The sequence below is a fragment of the Lepeophtheirus salmonis genome, chromosome 5 (genome assembly GCF_016086655.4).
Source record: "Lepeophtheirus salmonis chromosome 5, UVic_Lsal_1.4, whole genome shotgun sequence".
NCBI classification, from domain to species: domain Eukaryota; kingdom Metazoa; phylum Arthropoda; class Copepoda; order Siphonostomatoida; family Caligidae; genus Lepeophtheirus; species Lepeophtheirus salmonis.
In genome coordinates, this window is record NC_052135.2 from 4,300,585 (window position 1) to 4,324,320 (window position 23,736).

General features: G+C 29.2%; 1 protein-coding gene across 2 annotated transcripts in view; it reads right to left on the reverse strand.

Moving 5' to 3' along the window:
* The window catches only part of sano (CABIT domain-containing protein serrano), a 40,657-nt gene extending 28,574 nt beyond the window's left edge, over positions 1-12,083 (reverse strand). The window contains exon 1 of one of the 2 annotated variants that reach the window (XM_040712179.2): positions 11,342-12,083. The gene's annotated coding sequence lies outside the window, so the exon portion shown is untranslated. Of the gene's footprint in view, positions 1-8,462; positions 8,529-11,341 lie in introns of those variants that run through there. The other variant, XM_071888125.1, reaches the window with a different exon arrangement.
* Positions 12,084-23,736: the final 11,653 nt, after the last annotated feature.

Consider the following 23,736-nt stretch of genomic DNA (forward strand, 5'->3'; position numbering starts at 1 on the left):
GAGCACACACACACAGTTATTACTTATTATAAATGTTCTGTCGTTTAAGTAAACTGATTATATATTTTTTTAAATGACTAATTTTCAAATAAAAATGACAAATCAATACTTATACATGGCCGATATTAGCTAAATTGTGGTGAGTGTAAAAATAGGGTCTGAGAGAATATCATTACTAATATCGTAACATTGTGGGACGACATATCTGCTAACTGATATCTCTATAAGCTACAGAGATCTTTGCTGGCTGATATGTTTGAGTTTTCAAATCAAAAAGGGGGGCGGGGAGGGAGGGGACAATTAATAAAAGCATTCATACTGCTCTTAGCTACAATATATAGAATACAAATACACTCTAATCCTATTCCATAAATAGCAAGGATATATGTATATGCGAGAATTACTCTGATATGAATCTACAACTCTAGTCCAAGCTTAGAAGCACTTTGATTCTTACTCTTTGTTTTTTATGAACTATGCCACTAAATATTAATTAATACATGGATTTTCTGTTTTCCATAATGATATAATAATTAGAGTAGTAGTGAAAAATAAAAAATCCTATTCAGATTACCAACTAAATAAACAGCTCCCACTTTCTAGGACATGCTTCATACCTACAGCTCTAGTTAGAAGTGTAATTCTTTATCAGACATCGGAGTAATTCCTATCAATATCTTTAAATTTATTTCTTCTAATCTTGAAGCAAGTCTAATAATAAGTCATAACAGCTAAATTGCTCTTCTTCCAAACATTCATCAAAATACCAAAGTGCAAGGACAATTGTCTCTCTCTTTTTTTATTAGCCTACCAACATGTCCTATTATCTACAACTCTTTCCATATCATTATTAGTATGACTATGTACAACTCATTACAAAAGACAAAAATAGTTTTTTCTTAAAACTAAACCCATATCAACAGATTAATAAAACTCATTTCCATCTGTAAATGGAAACTTTTTACAGAGTCGGTCATGGATTTTTTTTTCCAAAGTCCGTATTAAGAGAAAGTTTAAGAAGTATGGGTAAAAGTGGAAGAAGATAATATACATACATCTCTACCTGGGACAATATATATATACTTCGATATGTACATACGTATATAAAAGTGGCTCTTGAATAGAATAAAACTACACAAATATATATAAATGTCAATATGTTATATGTATATGTTTGTAGTTGTAGAAGAAGAAATATGACAGAGAGGAACGTCCAAATTATTTACAACATATTGATATATATTTCTTGACTGGTCAAATATGTTTTTTTGTTGAATTTGTTATGAAGGGCACAATAAGTTCCCCCCTCTCTCTACTTTATCAATAACTATACTTTTCATACACTCAATTATATAACATAAAGTAAAGTAAACTTTATTTGACAGTATTATTATACATGATTTATATTTGTAAGAAAAAATACAACATTAAATATCAGTTGTACGAATTTTTTATATATACTCACTTTGGGACTGCTTTATTGTTACTATAGTGCTACTACTCAAGTATTGACGCTTTTAGAACGACACAATACTAAATTGATATTAGAGTCAATTCTTGCAGGTTAATTACATTACAAATTGTCTTGTCATATAACGTAACTCCCCAAATGAAGCTACATAGCTCAGTATACAACACGCTTGGAAAAATTTAGTTCTCTTGTACTCAATTTGAGTAAGTTCCATCCTCGATTGCTCCCAGGGAAACAAATACACATTATGTATATGAACTTCAAATCAAATATGAGATTTTTGCAAGTGTGCAAGGAGAATGAAGATGGTGTTACTGAATTAAGACCCTTGTTTCTATCACCTGCCTATTATATGATTTTTGGCGGGATAAAGGAATTACCAGTATAAAGAAGATAATCTTTTACATTGGAAATAGTATGGGTGCAGGGAAATTAACCAAAAAAGAAAACGCACACGCAGAACTATTTTTCTTTTCCTAATCGTTAAATCATGTTTTTTCTTTACGTAGATCCCCTCTTTAAGAATAATATTAGTACTATTGTTTTATTATAACAATCATTATCTGTACCAGCTGAGGATATTGCAATACTTCTAACTGACCAAAACTTAAATACGACTTATATTTTTACACTAGAAAAGGGGTTACCGATTTTATACCAACAATTAAATTGATCTTTTGCCCAGCAGCAAGTTATTTATTTTAAGTATACACAGGCTTGGTTAATTTATTCCTAGGTCAGATAGACTCATTTAAATACTATAATATTTACTTTTACTTAATCAATCCAACCCCATCAGACCAATTCGATGAACACTAAAAAAAAGTGATTATCTCGAAAATTTTACTTTTTAAAACAAAGTAAGAAAGACAATTATATTTTATAATTTTTTCAAGTTTCTGTGATACTCCATCCCTATTAGAAAATAAAATCTAATCCAATTTTTAAGAATTAATTTTTAAGTAATTTTGTAAACATATTTTGTAAAGTTCAAAAAACAATATTCATTTTTTTCAGTGAAACTTTTTTACGCATATGAACCATCAATACAACAGCAAGCAAGGAATATTTGTTACCAAAAATTGACCTTCGATTCTTCAGTTAATAACAATCATTTACTATTCATCAACTATTCCAATCAATCCTTTATAGGCCCTGCAAATTACACTGAAAGGTCGCAAAGATTCCACTATCAGAGCTAAAGGGGGAAAAAAATGATGTATTATGTTTAAAAGGCCACATCGGAAACCAAATAAAATCTCAAATATCAAATGGCAATAACCAACATTTCTAGGGAATCTCAGTTTATTCAAGCTATTTTAATTATTTATTAACTTGACTATATAAAAAATATATAATAAAAAGCTTATATTTATGATGTTAAAAGATAAGAATTACACTGACTTAAAATTTGACCTCTTAATAAATAACCTTGATATTGCAAAGACTGTGGGTAGCTTTTTAATAGTGATTGGTATTGTATCGTTTGTTAGATTTCCTTTGTTAATATACTACGTTAAAGAGGATTGTCCGGCAGTATTAAACGTGTTATGAAGACATATTAACGTCATAAATAGAATATTTTTACAAAAGTGTTAACTTATTTTATCGTTGCTGTGCTTTGATTAGTTAATTATTTTATCTAATCGAAACACAGCAAAGATAAAATATGAGTATAAAACTCTTCTATTTATGACATAAATATCTCTTCAAAAAATATTTAATAATGTCACTTTTATTGTTGTTAGGTCTTGATTAGAGGGTGTAATTTTAAAGTAGAATTTATATCTATGTTTTTTATAATGCAATACTTTTAACAACTTTATATTTCTTTTAATCTATGTGTGTATATATCATAAACAATTTGAAGAATTACCTTAAAATAAAGCTTTAATAGACTTTTGTATAAATATATATTCTAAAAGGCTGATAATATAGTTTTTTTTTTGTCCTTTAATAATAACATAAAAATTCTTCTAATTACTTTTTCAAGAAATAACATAAAGTATGTATCCACTTAGAGAAAGTCACTTCCAAATAAATGTTATTATTCTTATATATCTAATTTCTATAAATAAAGGTATAGAATATCGAAGCAAGGCTGTCCCTGTACCTATATTGTACATGCACATTTATTATAGCTCAACAATTTTGTATACATATATAAATCATTATGATAAACACATATGTTTATAAGCTTTGTACAACAAGAAAAACCGAGTTAAAATGTAGGATGGCTTTAATTTTCAATGAATAAATATATGTATTTATTTAGTTTTTATAAATAAGCAAAGGCAAACAATTAATCAAAAACATGTTATGAAGGATGGTTAGTTATTTCTGTTCATATATGCACAAAGGCATACATTCATATATGTTGATGGTATAATAGAAACACCTTCTGTTCATAAAACATGCATACGTTATAGTAATCTCCGAGTTATTACAATTCTGTTCAATTTAAGGGAGTAAACAACATAATTTTACTTACATTATTGACTGTCTGTTTGTCATTTCCATGCAAAACCCTGTGCCGTGTTTGCCAGTATAATTGTGTCATCTGTACGTCCCATACGTCATATTTAAATTTACATCAGAAGAAGTGCTCACCGCTAAAGTTTTGATAAGTATTTTTACAAAACTGAGGTTGTATAATGTTCATTGGCGTAAATTTTTATTGGCTGTATCTCCAAAAAAGACACAATGGAAGCCAAAAAAATGATGTTGTGATGGAAATGCTTGCCCGCCAGAAGACCCCAACAAAAATTACAATGACCTCAAGATCAGCCAAATGGACAAGTATGGCAAATAAAAAGTGATTGAAACCCAATTTAATAAGTACCAGAAAGTTTGAGCAAGGTTGAAAACGAACAGCAAAGACAAAAATAAGTTATTATTTGTGACAAAAAACACCTGTCTAGAGATCCAGTGATGATGAATCGCAGCATGGCCAAAAAAATGAGTGTGAGCAAGGTTATGCTCCGAAAGATAATTAGAGATAACATGAGAGCAATATCAAGACCAACGAGGAAGAAGCATCTCATTGCGACGCCCACAACGAAGAATAGGTTGAATGTGTCCAAGAGCATGGTGTCTCCCAGTTTTTCGATCTTAATTCTTTGGATTATTTTTTCGAAGCAAAGGTCAAGGGAACTGCCTGCTACTAGCCTCACACATATGTGAGATCTTTGTAGTCTCCTATCAAGACTGTATGGGCTCACTATCGGAAGACTACATCCTTAAGGTTTGTGTAGCCTTCAGGAAGAGGTAGGATATCGTTATTGAGCCTAAAGCAAGCCATATTGAATAAAAAATGCAATTTCAGTTATAATTCACTGTAAGTAAACTTATATTTGTTCTCAGTATCTTCACAAACTAGTTTTTCATAAAGTTTGGAAAAAAAATCTTCAGTATAAACTTAAATATGACTCAATGCGATAATTAATTATTTATTGTAGATAATACTGATTAAAATCAGAACTAGGATTCCACGAACTAGCAGATTCATCAAGTCATCCAAAAATGACGTAATATCACCTTAGAGAAGAATCCTAAGTAAAACAGTCCAAAAGATCAACTATAATAAATTATTGAAATATCAACAACACGATTGCGGAAATAAATAGATTTTATATAAGTACAGTTTTCCGAATAGTGAAGGCTGATGATGAACTAGTAAGACTGAACGAACCAAAATCTAACCCCCGATACTCCTATCTAGACTTAAGCGAACTGTAAAGGCTAATCCCGTGATTCCAATGCTAGCAATGACCATGAAGTGGTCAGTGTCCAAAGGAGCTAGTAAAAAAGCTATGTAAGATCTAGGTATTTACTAGAGGAATGAATCACTTTCTGAGAATATCTTTAATGAAGATGGTAATTTCAACGTTCAAAACGATCACATATTTTGCTTGTTCCAAAGCTGAAGTCATGGTTCTACAAATATTAAAAATTTCACCCTCATTCAGGATGCTCCATGTGATTTCCAGTAATTGTTTACTTATTTAAAAAAAAGTAAAGATAATACTCAGGTTAAGTGCCATTTTTGGAATTCAAACTATTCCCATTCGTCTTCTATCATGATTCAGCCTTTTTTCATACACCCAAGATGACTACCTATATTTTTGGAAAGATCTGTTCATTATTGGTACACCAATATTTAGCTATACGATAGATTGGATCTTAATCCTCTGGATTATTACTGGAGGGAACGTGTTGAAGCCATTGCATGTAAGAGGCCAGAAGTTTGTATATCATACCTCAAAAAACCCAATAACACAGTCAGGAACGATATATGCCCATCAGAAGTCGCTAAAGCCACAAACGTCTTATGTGAACGTGTAATTTCCGTCCAAGGTGGTCATTTTGAATCAATATAAGGCGGATATAAAGTTGTTAATAAAATGTTGTATTTTCCAAACTCTTATGATTCATGACACAATTTACACGTGAAACCTGGTACATAGATACATTTAATTTAAAAAAGTCCTATGATATAGATAACTTTATTTATTCGAACAAATTTACTTAAGTACTGATTATCATAGTTAAATGTAATATTTGTTTGATGATTTACATTTTTATCATTTTTTTAAACAAAAACAAAACGAATAATTTTAATTATTGATTCTAATTTTTTGGATAAGTAAGACCTAGACAGATTTAAATATGTACATTTATACATAAAATATGAAAAAAAAAGAAGCAAAAAGGCCCTCTTTAAATATTATGAAAAGGAAAAAAAATATGTCAACAATTTTATTATATACAAACATTAAACGGTTATTTGCAATATTTTTACTTTGTTTTTTCTCCTTTCTATAAAGTTATTTAGTAATCATTTCACGATCCTTTAATATATGTATTTCTATTATATTTTTAATGAGATGAAAATATATAACCTATAAAATATTTGTCCGATAAAGTACCACATAGTGTAAGATGTAACCACTCATAATATAATCATTTTAATGGTAAAATGCAAGCCTTTATGTATATGTCTTTTTTTTTTTTTTGGTATGTTAGGGTAGGTAGAAAAAAATGTCATTGCAAAACATCTGATGATTTAAAGGAATCAAGTGCTTCCACATAGGAATGAAAAAATCATTTGACTACTCAAGTATATTTTTAGCATTGTCAACCATAAATGATTTATTTTAAAATTACTGTCGTTTTGTTAATAAACTAAATAGTAGATATAATATACGACTACATATTTGTAAAACTGTAGTAAAGATTGATTTACGTTCGATTTTATAATATGCGGCTAGTAAACACAAAAGCAAGGAAAGTGAATTTTCTCAAAATTGATTGTGGATTCATAATAAAGAATGGAAAAGGCACCATAACCTACAGATTATAATAATTACACTAGTTTTAACTTTTTCTGAGCCCGCCACACTCTTACAATTTATAAATGATAGTTTTTTTTAACTCCACGGGCCAAGTGCCACTGAATATTTTTCAGTTATAAATGTTATGTTTTATGTAAGAGCATAAATAAATTTGTATATTGTGGCTCTTGGACCTCGAAGTTATTTCTAGATAGCAGACCCGAGCCTGATTTAAATATTTGAAGTAAAATATATTATCATGCCCTTACTCGAACATGACTCAACGTCAATCATAAAATCTGGAACTCAAAATTTTTTACTCTAATCCAACTCTATTATTAACCCAACGGGTCTGATCCAAATTGCACGTAAATTAACCAAATTGATGTTCACAATAAAAGAATGAGAAATTGATACATTTTTCATTTCACAAGAGCCAAATCAGGGCCAATATAAAAATTTGAATAAAAGTTTATAATTGAGGAAAATATGCCTGTGAAATATTGGTTTGTATGTATCCAGGGTTTTGCTGATATATTGGGGCTGAATTTAACTGCTTATACATCGATAAAGGTTGCAAGTAGAAATCCAAGTGTTTTCATATCAGGGAAATTTGGGGACAGGTTTGGTGGCGTGTTCAACAATTCTTGACCTTATTTGCTGCTCCATCGTTATCTATTGGTTGATCACATTCAAAACGGATTCAATCAAAAGATAATAACATAACCTCTCCAATGGTACATTAAAATGATATATATATGGTCTCTCTATTGATGTGTATGCAGTTAAAGTCAGTCCCAATTTATCTGTAAGACCCTGTAAAATGAAGTAAAAAAATATATATTTGGATTTTTCCATTTGTTTATTTTTGTTCTAGATTGTTTATATGCTGATACACAAACTATAAAATCTGTATTTGAAGTGTGTTTGTGTTTCATATCATATTTTAAAAAGCTTAAAAAATTATTTAACAAACAAATATATAAATAAAATGTCTTCCTGAATATGCTCAACTATTCCTTCAAATATCCCTAATGTATTTACTTTTTAACAACATATCTCTTAATTCATTTTCAAATGGGGAAAAACCAAGAATTTAAGGACGAAAAAAATATGAATAAATAGATATTATTTGTATACACTATCAATGTTAGGAAAGCTTTTTCACCTAAATGTCTCTTGAATTGATATACAAACTTACATAAATATACATTTTAATACCTCCACATTATACACCACACATATATCGCATTACATAGTTGTTTAACAGAAGATAAAGGGGGAAAAGCAAAGGACACTTTGTGTAGAATATTAATGTACTTGGAAGAGGAGAGCATTTCATTTTGTTAAAGTACAGATACTTATAACCACATCAACCCATTCAATGACCTCATTTCGAGGTATGTTTGTATGTAAAACATTAGAAATAATTACAACTAGTATAGAGTGGGCGGGCTGTTGGATGAACAAGGAATGACTATAATTAAAAGAATAGTCATTATTTTCTTTCAATTCCAACAACCCCCCTTTCTAAAAATATTCAACTTAAAACAGCTATAGAAGAAGTACAACAACATATGCCCTGAGGAAGGAGAAACATGGATATCCTCACTCTAGAAAAATAATACAAAAATCTTAAATAAACACATGACACTTACTTTTCTATCTCCCTCTCATGATAAACTTCTTTTTCTTTCACTTGGTTCAGTAGGGTCTACAAAGTTTTTTTCTTAAGGAAAAGTACAAGAAAGAATATACATAAACAATTTTCAAAAAGTGCATTAACGAGGGGGTAAACAAATATCCATACTTAGAAAAAGGAAAGACGAGGAACCCTAATGAAGAATGTAAACATTGCCTCTAAAGGTTCTTCTATATATATTTTTCTTTTTTGCTTTCAATATTATTTTTTTAATCAAAATGTTGAATAAAATAGTATTGATTTTTTTTGTTTAGATGAGGGCATGCAGAGTCTGTATTTGTTGTCTGTTTCATGGTGTACCATTGAATCAAAAATTTACAAAAGTTAAACTGTTTTTTTGGTAATGAAAGTTTTTTATTACTTAAAATAATGAAATATTACATTTAAGATTTGTAGTCACTTTTTGTGAAAAAATGATATTTCTGTTCTATATTCTTATGCTAAAATGTTTTATAAATACTAAAAGAAATACTCACTTCCCTACAACGAAATCTACTTGTCATATACATAGTTATGAAATTTGTAAACTAAGATCGTGGATATCTTAAAATGATTATACTAATACGAGACTAGGGCATATTAATTCCATATTAAAATATATGACGTTTTGATATAAACCCCTTTATTTATATACAGTGTTAAGCGACGACAAAATCCGGGACTTTGGATTTCAAAACTTATATGGCATATTTTTTGGGTGAAATAAACTTTTGACTTAATAACCAAAATACACCCAAGGAGTCAATTACAGAAAATGTCAAACCTATTACATTTTTAAAGGTACAACGAAGGTGCGCTGCTTTGAAGATTTTGGGGATCAACGATCTAGATATTAGCAATGCTGACTCTCAATGATTGTGACAGGTCTGGCAACAGGGCTGTGCCTCCAGCCACAACTCCAAAAGGACTCAGGAGTGACTCCAAGAGTACTGCTACGACTGGGGTTTCAATGATATTTGGTCTCCAAGCTCTTTGAAACTAACATTGATGGACTATTTTTGTATAGAACAATTTTTAGTCAAAGGTCACTCGATGTCCTCTCACCAATAATAAGTCCCTAATTGACTCCCTGGTACTGAAATATAAGATTTAGATTTGGTTCTAGTTTATAGGGGCTACATGCGGTTCAGGAGGTGAATCGAGGCCGGTATAGAGACCAACCGAGGCTACATTGAGTGTTATACATATATATTATCAATTGCTGTATCTGCTTCTTAATGTTTGTTGTTTGAATAAATCTAAAAGAATGAACATTTTATGTAAATTAAAGCAAATATGTAGATAAAAAGCTGTGGATATTGTTTTTATACCCTGGATATATATAGCCAACCAGTTTTTGTTTCATCTCCCTAAGCAATAATTGTTTTTTAATGTATGTTATGTTTTGTGTACCTTCTGAGAGTGAAGTACAGAAAAAGTAGAAAAATACATTCTACAAAAGAAACCTGTATAAATATTGATTTTTTACCTTGAATTTTCAACCCTTTCAAAATATGAAAAATACACTCTCTTTCTTACAAACATAAAATAAATAAAAAGTTTTATAAGTGTAGAAAAATTTCAATGAGGGTAAGAAAAAATAACTCTTTGTTAAAATATTTTTAAGACATATATAATATGTTTGTATATAAGTGTACAAAAAGTTTGAACTTTGAAAGGGAAAAAATGTCGAATCGAATAATGTGAAATATAAATAGTGATCATAAATCAATGTTTGTGATTGGGATTATATTTTTTCATTTAAGTAAGTATTAAAAATCATTGCATTTATTGAATATCATATATATATTATGTATATTGTATATATAACTTTACAATATACAAGTCCTACAATGTACATTTTTCAAAGCCTCAAGGAATAGAAGGGGAAAAAAATGTTTTTCTCACATCCTATATAAAAGTACACATAATTTTTAAATACCTTAAAAAAATTTCTCTTCTTGTAATTCAAACGAGTTTTTTTTTTTCACGTCATTCTACTCCGTTAGAACATGAAATTTACATGAAAGGCAAAATCTTGTTGATAATTGTTATAGTGGTCTAAATATTTATTTCATTTTATGATTATATTGAGAATATATTATTCTTATTTTATGTAGATATAGTCAAGTACCAAATATACCTTACATTATACATTAGGGTGGCTTGTTTTTCAACTTTTTTTCAATTTGGGTAATAGCTACTTTGGAAAAGTTGTCATGTGGTAAGAAAAAAAAAACCATTTCAAAATTTTATTTACCTACGATGTCATCTTAAAGCAGCAAATCTAGTTCAAAGTTTTAAAGGAGACAACAGTTATTTAATTCGTCCATAGGAATCTAAATACATTATTAATTATTATTCTGGACTAATCAATTATGATATATATTATTCTAGCCTATAAAAAACATTTAAGAATTGTTTTTCTAAAGCTTCTTTGTGGAGCAAAAACAGAGAATACAATATTAAAAATTGATCTTTCCTTTCTGAAAATGTAAAAAAAAAAGAAAAAGATGCGTGCTATACGCGGGTCATCAAATTTTCCTAACTTTTTTTTGTTCCCTATGACAATTTTAGAAAAACACTTTTTGTCTATTTGAAATTATTTTTTGTGAAATAACTATATTTGACTTTTTAGAATCTACATTGATTAAGTAAAGAGTTTTTTCTATTTTTTTGTAATTTAATTGAGATGTGCGGGCTAAAGATAACTTTCTGGGACAATGCAATTTTACATGGGGTATTTTCATAGCGTATGACAACTTTTCATCACTAGTCGTAATAGAAATTCGAAAAAAGTTGATAAACAAGCCACTCTAACCTACATATGTATATAAAACATGTAAAACAACTTACCGAATAATTTAAAGAGTAAAATGATTTCTTGAAAAAAAACCAGAATGAAAACGATTCGAAATCTTAATGTACCACTACATATATTGTTCTACAAAATGTTTGTATACTCAATAGGCCACACTTTCACTCACTTTACTTTTTGAAACTAATGTATCTATAATTATTTGTAGAAATCAATGAATCATACTGAATTATATTATATGAACAGTATCACTAAACGATAATCACTTTCAAATAATTAATGTTATCATTTTTTATAATATTTATTTTATTTAAAATACTCGCAGCATTCAAATCTACTTCACATTCGTCTTGTTATTTTCAAACTAAAATAGTGGATTTTAATCATTCACGAATAAAGAATACACGCACGCTTATAAGAAGTCGAATTCCAATACTTATACGTACAAAAGCATAGATATTAATGAAATTACATGCTGGTATTTACAAGGCTTACGCTGGCGCGTTGTTATAGTTGAAGTCTATGGATTTTCCGGGTACTCCGGATCCATACTGTCTCGTCAGTTTATTATTATTTGTTATTAGAATATGTCACAGATTAACTATGTTTGAATTTTATCACTGGATTTATATATATACCTATTAGGATGCATTTTTAAGAGTTGTACGTTTAATACATTATTTTTTGTTAGAAAAATGTAAGGAACTATATTGTTCAGGCAAAATAGCCATGATATTTTGAAGTATGTAGCCTGATCTAATAGTTGTACTACATACACACAAAAATAATCATTTCCTAAACATAAAAGTACCATACACAGGTATATGTTCATAATTATAAGAGCGTTGAGGTAGACTACACACTCTCCTTGATTCAATACATACATACATAGACCTACTCTTTTGAAGCTATACTGTTTTGCAAAATACACACTGTACATACATACATACACACTGCTATGTTAGAGGTATACAAAATTAAGGATCAGGAACTACCATTCAAGCATGAGCATAACGATTCAATGGTTATTATTATTTTCAAGTTTTTGTCTGAAGATAAACTTACATTTCTTGCTAAGCTGGATTTGCGTAAAAGAAGAGTCTTATATGATATGTCCTACATGTCATGCCATTTTAAAATATACAAACAATTGAAGACTCTCAATTATGCAGTCTATACATATAACACATGGGCTGAAACGTATCGGGCTTAATAGAGAACCCCCATTGTTTTTGTTAATAGTTTTTTTAAATAATTACTTTTATTAAATTTTCCCATAACACATACTAAGCACAATAACTCAAAAACTAGAGAACAGATTTTCATCAAACTTTGATAGTTGTGTTTTGAAAGTTTGTATAAACTGAAAATGACGTGAATAAAAAAAAACCAATTGCGCCATTTATCTGTGAACCCTGAGATTTTGCAACCCATGTGTTATATTGAAATATGATTATTTTATATATATGTACTACTTATTGGTCCTATGTAAATTGCCAAGGACTGATTTCCAGTCATAAAAATTATGCTAATAGTCATGTCCTAATTTTTATCGGTCCATTCTTTTTTACTATTCAACGGTACTAAAGGCCAATAAGTTGGTTTTACAGTTCTAGGTATATGTTTAATTTCTTCACTCTAGCTAGGATTGAAAAGTGTAAAATCGAATAAAATAATAATTAATAGTTAGAACGTGTGCTATGTAAGTATTTTACGTTCTAGCCACATATATTTTACTCTAAACTTAAGGAGTATCTCGTTTCTTTGAAATAAATTATAAAGAAACTTCAATAGCTGAATTTGGACTGAACCAACACTCATCCTACATACTTAATAAACTATAATTTGGATAAATAAATAAAAAATCGATAGCTACCATACAAATACATAGTATACAGAGTGACAATGTGTTATTTGAGGGAATTAATAATATCCTATGATTTGATGTCGGTTATTGCAGAGGAAACTTTTTCGCATGTATACATGCACATGCACAGATAGTATGTTGTTTTGGCGGCAAGCCAGAAATGTTTAGCATCAATTTATAAAATTGGCATCGATCAACAAAGTATTTATTCCAAAGTCGGGTAAAATACAAAGCTTCCTTGTTGGGATCTGCACGGGACGAGACAATATTGAGGTTGCAAACTTCATATACATGGACAAGTGCTTAGCCTGGAGAGCCAGGAAGGAACTGTAAGAGTTTAGAGTTGACTATGAATCGACAAAAAATCGTGCTGATCCGGATTTTATTGACTATGAGCCATTCAAATCGACGAGGGCCATCAATTTAAGCCCTGGATTGAGGAAGTTGCAACTGGCAGAACATATGTTTGGCCACAAGGCTCTGCTTTATTTAACACAGGTTGTTGGACCTATTTTTGGCGGTTATTGACGCCAAATGCGATTCTATTTAATAACTATAATTTTCTTTTGATTCAGCTCATTTGGCATTGTTTTTTATAAAAATCAGACGATTAGCTTAGGAAAAATTTATGTAAATAAATCGTGTTGAATAGAGGTTATACCATATACTAGTATACTATTTATTCTATATATTTTTATGTCAGCTGTTGATTTAGTCAAGTATTTATTCTTAGGAGTGATCTGAGGGGCGATTCGTTGAATTCAAATCCTATTTTGTGGAGAAGTGAGTATTCAAACTATTTTTCAAATATAGTATAGTTTAATAATTGGATTGAATGACGTAACATGCAAATTATAGAAGGATTGAAGGGGGTTTTTCTTCCTCTTCTGCATAGAAGAAAAGTTTTTGGATGCAATCAAGATCCATATATTTAGTTATTTGTGCATATTCTATGCACATACATACTCTGTTTACAATAAATTAATTGCTATTTTCATGATATGGAAGCAGTCATTGAAAATTCAGGGATTAATTTTCTTTTCAAAAAGCAAATAGATAAAGTATGCTATGTCTATGTATATCACGTGGTTATCTTTCATGCGTTTTAAAACTTTATCTGTAAAATATATCAGAGAAAGGGCAAAAACCAGTTGGTAGATAGCCAATTTTTCCCAACTATAGAATTATTATACAATTAATGAAGGAAAAATTGCTGTGAGATACATAGAGTTGTATAAAATATGATCTAGGAAACCTCTACAGATACTACAATGATCTATATCTACTTATTTGTTCATTTGTACAAATTAACATATGGAAGTAGTCATTATTATTTAATATACTGATTAATCCGACTCCATATTATCTTAAACAACAAGTAGACTGCAAATACTCGATACCTATGAATGTATATTTATAGAAATGTTAGTTGTTGGCTCTGTAGTTTGTAAGATATTAATTTTATATACCTACATATGTATAAAAATGATATCAAGTAACGAATGTTCAGTTCATATAACTCCTTTTCAAGGGCATTTTATATGCAATGATCAAAATGTATCAGTATAACAGTTAATAATTGAAGCAGTATTAATTTAGTGTTGTTGTTTTTTTGTTCGTATTTGTTCGTAGCATTTTTATATATTCATATATATATATAGACTAGAGAAATATGTAATTTCAATATGGTCCTCTTAGGCTTTACAGACCATGAAATCCATTATGCTTTATTGAATTACTATTCATGAGTAAAATAGAGTACTACTATACCTTTGTCATATTCAAGTGACATATTTCAAAAATATGGTTAAGATCATGTTAAAAATTAGATTTATCGTACATTTTGAAAGAAATCATTTTTTTTGTAATGGTGTAAATGGAAAAGTTTATTATAAGCAATATAAACTATAAACTGTTATTCCCAATAGTTATGTGATTCCCGTTTGCACATTTACTTTTGTTATTCTTACAAGTAAGTTATTGCTTTTTAAGTACATACATATATCTGTCTGAGATATTGATCAGGCTTTTTATTTCAATTATTAATCAAATCATCATTTACTTGGTAGAGAGAATACATCGTATATTAAGTGAGATATATAAGAAAGAACATTTATAGTTCTGAGAAACAAAACCTGATCTACATATTATTATGTATATAGGTTAAAAGCAATTAAGGATAAAAAATGTGTTTTATGTAGGCTATTAGACATTTTACAGGGTCATGCACAACAAACTTTGGAACTTAACACTCTTGTGTCCGGAGGCTCCCACTCCTCCCAGACAGTTCAAGTTTTGGGCTTAAATGATTTCTTTCGCTCGGTCTGAACGGTATGATTCGCTTTTTCACCTGGGAGATTTCCTGGACTATCATGCTGATGTTGCCGGAGGTCACCAGCATCTTAACAACCCTTTCAACTATGTCTTTGGGGGTAGCCAGTGGTTTTTGCAATGATTTGTTAATAACTGAACAAAAATGAAAACAAGAGGGAAATAATTTAATACTCACCTACCCACTTGTATAAACAGGAAATTGTAGGTTACGTCCCTGTATATTGAAAAGATACAACTGTGTTACTTTATAATGTTTTAAGAATAGATCAATTAGTCGGCAAATAATTGGTAAATGCTGCGAAGTAATTTTTTGTGTAGTGTAGCTACTATTGCGTTTGTACGTTTACTTTAATTATAATCTGTTAATAAAATGCTTTAAAATTAAAAAAAAAAAAATGTGATTAATTTATTTCAGTTGAAATGTAAGTTTCAGAGCATTCATCATCAGTTAAAAAACTAATTAAGTTACAGTGTAAGACTAAGTGAGATTTCACAATATTATAAGTAGTATAGTCATTTATTGTGTTTATTTTACTTGTATTTAATATAAATAAATTAATCAATATTGGCCAATTAAGAACTATCGACTAACTATAATTGGCCAAATTGAATATCAGTGTATCCCTACCTGGTATCCTTTATTTTGTTGTCAGCTGTCAATTTTTCTGTGGCTATTCTCTTTATTAGTATTTTGAACATTAATTGGTTTAATTTTAATAAATTATTGTTAAATTGTAAATCATTCTACAGTTATGTAACAATCAGTTGCAAATTAACAATGACTTTAAACCTTTCTTCTTGTTTATTTTTGGAACAAAGTTTGAGAGATAAGATATATCAATAATTAAGAAGAAATAAACAAACGGTTATAAACGTTTTTTTAAGTCTAAAAATATTAAAACATCATTCATTATATATATATATATATGTATTTATCTACAGTATGTAAAAAAATCAAGTAAATGCAGGAAAACGTTAATATCAAATTTATTTTTGAAATTATAAAATTTAAACTTTTTATATGTAATTTCATGTTATTAAATTTTCGGTAACATATAACAATTTCATTCAAAATGACAACTTTCAGCCTTGGCAGTTGCTCACAGAAGTGATGCAAGTCCATGACAGCAACAACCACAACAAATATCGTGGGAACACGCTTGGTTATTTTATACGTCTATTTGCAAAATGGCAGACAGATTTGGTTGACCATTCGGGATTTTATATATGATAACACCAGAAACAAAACTTATATAAGATATGATTTTTTTTTCGGAGGGAGGGGGGTCAGAAACTTTTAGAAAGGTGCAAGCCCCCGGCCCCCCACAAAAAAAAGGACTAGTGTCGCTATTACCATAAGATAAAATCGGGTGGTTTTGAGTTAATTCTTCCTTGAAATTTGTACTTTTAGCTGACCTATTAAAACTTCATGGCAGCTAATATGATCCTCCTAAACATTCTTTAAATTGTCAACGTGACCACATTCATTTTCTGTTTAATTTAATATAACATCTTGAATTATGTGAACAATCACTTTTTGCAGGTTTTCTTCGAGGATCATGTCGGTGAAATAATGTTTTCTAAACTTAAAAAGATCTACCGATTTATTATATATGAATAAGCAGATGATAATCGTTATATCACGAATCCTCAACAAGCTAAAGGCAAATTTATTTAGGATTACCGTAATTTCTGTACAGCCTCTGTAATAAAAGAAAAACGTTATATTTTCTAATGAATAAGCACAACGAATATCTTTTTCGTATCTTACATAATGCAACCTACATATGCTATTAAAACGTTGTCCTTCGACTGTATTTTAATAAATCAAATTTCAATTCAATTATTTTTATTTATTTGTTTGGTTTCGACAAGTGGCTAAAAAAAAGCACAATATTGTTGACCCATTATAAAATATAATAAAAGATTATGATAGAGCATAATAAAACAATATGATAAAATCTAATGAAATAATATGGTAAAATAAAATTATATAATGTGCTGTGGAATTAAAGTAGACATTCATTATTTTTTTTAAATCCCCCGTAAGACTGTAAAGTGAAGACGTTCTTCCTACCTCTTGTGGAAGGCTGTTCCATATCCGTATAGTTCGATTAAAAAAGCTATGTTGGAGGTAATTAGTATTTGCCGATGGCTGAACGAAGTAAGTTTTCAAGCGACAACAGCCTGACGGGATATAAACCAACCTCATTGGATATATCGCCGCATGCCATCTTAATAAAGCGTTTCTGTACTTTTTCAAGAGCTTTGTTTTCCTTTCCCTATATTTGATTCTACAACTGAGGAGCGTAGTTTTAAATAGGCATAACATTTGCCTGATAAATTTCTTCATCAGCTTCTTATTTCTGGTTTTAAAATTCCATTTAATAAACCCAAGCGCTCTGTTTACTTTTCTAACAATATTGTAAATGTGAGTGCTGAATTTCATATTAGAAGATGTCAGCACTCCAAGATCCTTTAAGACACCCACATTCTTTATCCCTCCAAGATCAACAGCGCCGCCACGAAATATTATAAGAGAGCTCTTCTCAAGATTGACGGGAATTCTCCAACGGTCACTCCACCTCAGAAATTTTTCACACCAAATTTTTATGTTTGTCCATTTTTATTGTCGTTCCGTCGGTAAAAATCATTCTTCTTTCCTCATTTCTAGTGATATTCCATTTACCATTATTATATAAGTTTCTTTTCCTTTTTGAGGTATATTTTTTTCAAATCATATTAATAATAAATTAAGAAAATCCATAGACTGTAAATATTTTACTAATGCGATTTCTTTGCAATTTTCACGCTCTTAAAGGACAAAAAGGTATTTCGTAATACTTTTTTATATTCGAAATGTACAAATATATTTTTCTAAATCATTCAAGTATATGAAAGTAGATAATTTAAAAAAATCATGTGTTATCAATGCCATAAATATTTGCAGTTGTCCAAATGAAAGTATTGATATATTTTATTGTATATTTTCTATAATACGGACAAATGTGTAGTTGTTCCGGAATATTAAAGGATTTAAATTAATGAGGATATTAAGGAAAACGATTTTGAACTTAATTATACTTATTACACGCATTTATATAAATATATATTATTTATATTTTTACTACTTAAATTACGTTTTTTTGATACAAAAAGGATAATATATTATTAATAAAAATACTCTTAGAGTTCATTTATACAAAGTACGACAATCATTTTCCGCAGGTTCTCTGTCAGGGTCATACTAATACTTGTATTATTATACCAATTAATTATTTTAGATTACTAAAATTCTATTGCCTAGATGAATAAACTGCTTCCTATGGAGGAAGTATCTTCATAAAGTTTATATACAGTCATTCTAGCAAATTGCGTATGGAAGGTTTTATTGACCTACTAAATAATTTGCCCGATACTTTTCTATAATATTGATTGGTATAGCAATAAAAAAATATCTAAAACAAATTCATTCGTCAAATCGAATCAAACAGAGATGGAGGCAAAAATACATCGTCAGTCAGCCCTGTTGGACACTATAATGATTTATGACAAGGTCTCCTTCATCGTCTCCTGCTCCATGGGGCTCATAACCAAGATTAAATATGCTAAAAATGACCACAAGGACTTGAGAGGAATCCTGTAAAAAACAAGTCCAAAAACTCTAAAGTGATCTCAAGACAACATGGCAATTTTCTAGCCCAATCAATGTGGCCTCCGTTCTCACCAGACTACAACCTCTTAACTAATGATATTTGGGGCATCATCGACAGATCAGTGCCACCTTCCATCTGTATATCTTAAAGGGTGCCGTGGAGAAAGAGTGGTCTCACATATCATCACTTATAAGAGGAGTGCGTAAGGAAGACATGTAAGGCCTTCATACCTAGGATTGATGTTATTACTGAGTCCACGGGTGACCGCGTTGAGATTTAATTACATATACATATATAGTAAAATAAATTCATAAAACCTTTTAGTTCTTGTACTTTTTGAGAGACTTGATAGAGTTGACCATGGCAAAATTAATTCACGATTCCCAGGGATGTACTGTAGATGAACTTAAACCCCTTTATACGAGCAATCTTTTTTTAAATTATATCAAAGTGCATTGATACATTTAAGGAGGTTTAAAATTTGAAACTTAAGCATAAATTGTGTAAATTAAAAGGGATATTATATATTTTTTTAAATTATGTTTTTCCAGTTAAAACTTATGTATAAATATCAAAAATATAATTCAAAAATGTTTTGTAATAACAGTTGTCTCATCAAGTATCAGTATTCTGTCGTGGATTTATTATTTTGGTCAAGGTCAAAGATAAAGTCTTATCTAAAAAGAAGAAAGTTGAAATGACGATAGAGAATGATTTATAAGCTTTAATTTAATATTATACTAACTGAAACACCGTAATTGGACAAATTTCTATTTACTTGTATATATATTGTATATTTAGGAATTCACCTAAATTAATTTGGTTTGACTTGTTTGCATATACAATACAAATTAGCCTGATTTTGAAGGAAAACATTACCTTTTGCTTAAAAACATATATATATATATATATGAGAGATATTTTTGCATGTAGTAATTTCATTATTTCAATTTTGTAACTATTGATTTTATTTATAAAAATACATTTATTTTGAAATTGAATATAATTATTTAATACTTAAATGGTCAGTATCTTAAAATATTATGTATAGACTTATATTCAAGAAAAAAGTATGACTAAAAATAAATTTATCGTTAAAACGTTCAATCGGTAATTTGATTAGTTGTAAAGCAATCTATTCTAATCCACCTCAACATATATTGAAAGAAGGTCATTTATGTCAACTTTATTTGCAAGTATGTATAGCCTATAAAGAGCATTTGAAAATATATATCATTCTTGTGAATGACATTTAAAATATTATAGATTCTGGGGCATTTAATATGTATCACTTGCATAAAATATAATATCAAGACGATTTTAGAAATTGGAGGCATTGATGACAAATAGATAAGTGAATAATTGAGGTTGGTTGTTGCTTAGGAAATGTCTGGAAAGTTAAAGCTAAAATTTACGAAAACCTTCACGGATAGATGGGAAAAAATGTCAAAAAGATCGGTGCTTTCAAGACTTTGATGAATTTAATCGTCAATAAGGACCTAGAAATGGTTTACCTTAGCTGATTAAAGGTCAAAATCTCACAAATGATGCACAAACCAGGTGCTCATAAACTGAACTGGCCAAAAATAAAACCTTTGCTGATTCCACAGTGGCAAGAGCCGTAAAAATTTCTGATGTTCATTCCCTAATGCTTCAGAAACTACCTTTACTTTGTCAGATTAAAAAAAAAATTATTTGTCTTTAGCAGTATAAACACATCCTGAACTATCTTAAATATCATGGAAACTAGGCCATTTTATTCAATGATGAAAAACATTCATTGTTGATCCCGTTATTAACCGGCAAAACGATATATATGAAACCTTTGTTAAATCCTGGAAAAATGTGATCCTAAGAGATAAATCCGTTTCCTGACCCTCTAAACCGTCGGGTTTCTGATTGAAAGTATGTTCATTATAAGACCAGTGCAAACTAGAACGGCAAACTCCTTTCTTTTGCCTTCTATTGCCCAATTAAGATGATATATAACCTGGCTTCAACAGAGAACTTTACTTCCAAAACTATTGCATTATAAAATTTGAACCGGATGTTTAAAAAAAATGTACAAAAAATTATCTTAAATTTTCATTTTGATAACATTCAAGACTTTTCAAACACACAGTATAATTCTAATGAGCTTCAAAAATCCGGGATTTCCCGGAGAAAACATAAAATTTTGTAAATTTACTCTGTTAAGAAACAAAAAAATCCCAATAATTCCAAATTTGGTTATACTGGAAAACAATACCAAGTATGAACCGGCCCATAGGTACATTAATAGAAATAGCTACATCTAATTTTGGTGCTATTATGTCTAATCTTTTCGACCCAAGTTCCTTCCTCAATGCCCTCCCACTTTCTCTTTTCATATAAACTCGTTCTATAAACATATTTTCAATATGTTTATAATATATATGAACGTCTGCTTTGAGGATGATACCTTTATGTGAGCAAAGCAGACATGTCTTTGAGCCTCTTCATATAATTGTTTTAATTTCTGTAAAATATAAAATATTTTTTTGAATGATCAAAATCATTGAGATACAAAATATAAATATTAAGGTTCGTTGTTTTATAATTACATACCTTTCATTTATTTTGTACGAAAATAAGAATACTAGACATGTAAGAGTTCTGCAAATACAAAGTACCTTAGCAATGAATTATAAACTTTTCCTTTTCGTAATTCAAATATCTTTTTAGATCATCCAATATTTAATCATCAAAGTTTATCATTTTTTTTTTTTTCATTTGTCATTAAGTAATTTTTTTATATTCCTTGTTCAATCCGTCGTGATATCTAATGCCTGTACAATTTTAGATATTATTTCATGTATTATGTTCAAGGCTCGACAGAGACACCATTCTGCTAGCTGGTTGGCTTTCAAAAAATAGACAAGCTAGTGCATGATACTTGTATCTATTCCATTTGGCTACCTAATGCCGTACCTTAAATATCCCATATACACAGGCAGTTTTGAATTCAAAAAATGACTGTTACCTGGTGTCAACATCTCATACTTCGAATAGATATTGAAACAAATATTACGGGTGATTTTGAAGTTAAATATACGATACAAATTTTACAATATTTCACTTCCTTTCTAGTTTGGAAATATATATTAACAAAACGGACACTTCTATGTCCGGAACACAGTTTCAATTCCAGAACTAACCGAGCTATTTAACATATTTTGTAAATTGCTTTGTTTCCCTTTTTGGATTGGACAAAACGGCATTGTAAAGGGATTTCTCTTCAAATATCTCTGTAAAAATAAATGCTTCATAGGTAGTTTGTATTTTGTGCTAATGAATTGTCAAATTGTTCCAATCAAGGATTACTAAACTCATTTATAAAATACGATACGTATATCGTTATTGGATTAATAAACCACCCAATGTGCTAAGCTTTTACAAAATATGTAAAATACAAATGTACAATAAAAAAAGTATGTATAAAATTTACTGTAAAATTTTGGTTTTACCTCCTAAGTATAATTTAATAATTCTTTATTTATTTTTAGATTCATTTAACTTTTATTTTAACCTACAATACATGAAATCAGATCTATATATCCCCATATATGCTTACTTTATCATAACAAAGAGATTTCTCAGAAAATACCAAACAGCAACCATAAGTTAAATAGAACAAGAGAATAGAAATCACTATGATTATCATTTATTTTATTTAAGTTTTTATAGATACGCCCTAAAAATTCATCTTTGTCTTCGTTCCATTATTTGAAGAACTAGAAAACAAGAACATTTTACATGAGGTGATTCCTTTGTTCGTTAACTTTGATTTATCATTATAAAAAAGAATATGTACAGCAAAATAAATTACATAAATTAAAAAAATGAATTCAAAAATTGAATCTTTAAAAAGATATTAACGACCAAATTTAAAAAAATACAAACCCTATCATATTTTTGATAAAGAATTTTTTTTATATTAATAGGATTGACAAACATAAAAATATCCATAATTACTTTTTATCAAAGATCTATCTTCGGTAAAATAATAAGTTCTACAAAACAGTGTTTTCAACTCTTCAGGGGGTGTTTCAGTTTATCTACATATGATACATTTGACCATACAAATCAGGATGAAAGGTACACAAGAATGACGTTAAATGAATCTTAATAAGTTAATTACTTAAAATAATCAAATTTTTTTGTATAATGTTGGTCAGATATTCACAAAGTATGAATTTTTATTTGATTTTTGAAATAAACAAAGATTAACCGTCTATTGTTTGTGTAAAATTCTTTAAAAACTCTTAGAAGATTATTTAATCTTCAAAATTTAGCATTTTGTAAATTAGAGGAATAAAGAATCAAGTATTTCAATAAGACGAGCACAAAATTATACAAAACAAACACATACTATATGTTTTAAAACATAAGAATCAAATTATTGTTCTCTCTTGATGAAAGTGCTCATAACAAACAATTCTCTTAATATTAGTCATGTATCTATCTGAATCTATCAGTTGGTATTTGACAATGTCAATTGCATGATCCCAGTAATAACCACTCATTCCAGGTATTTATAAAGAAAAGACAGCATGTC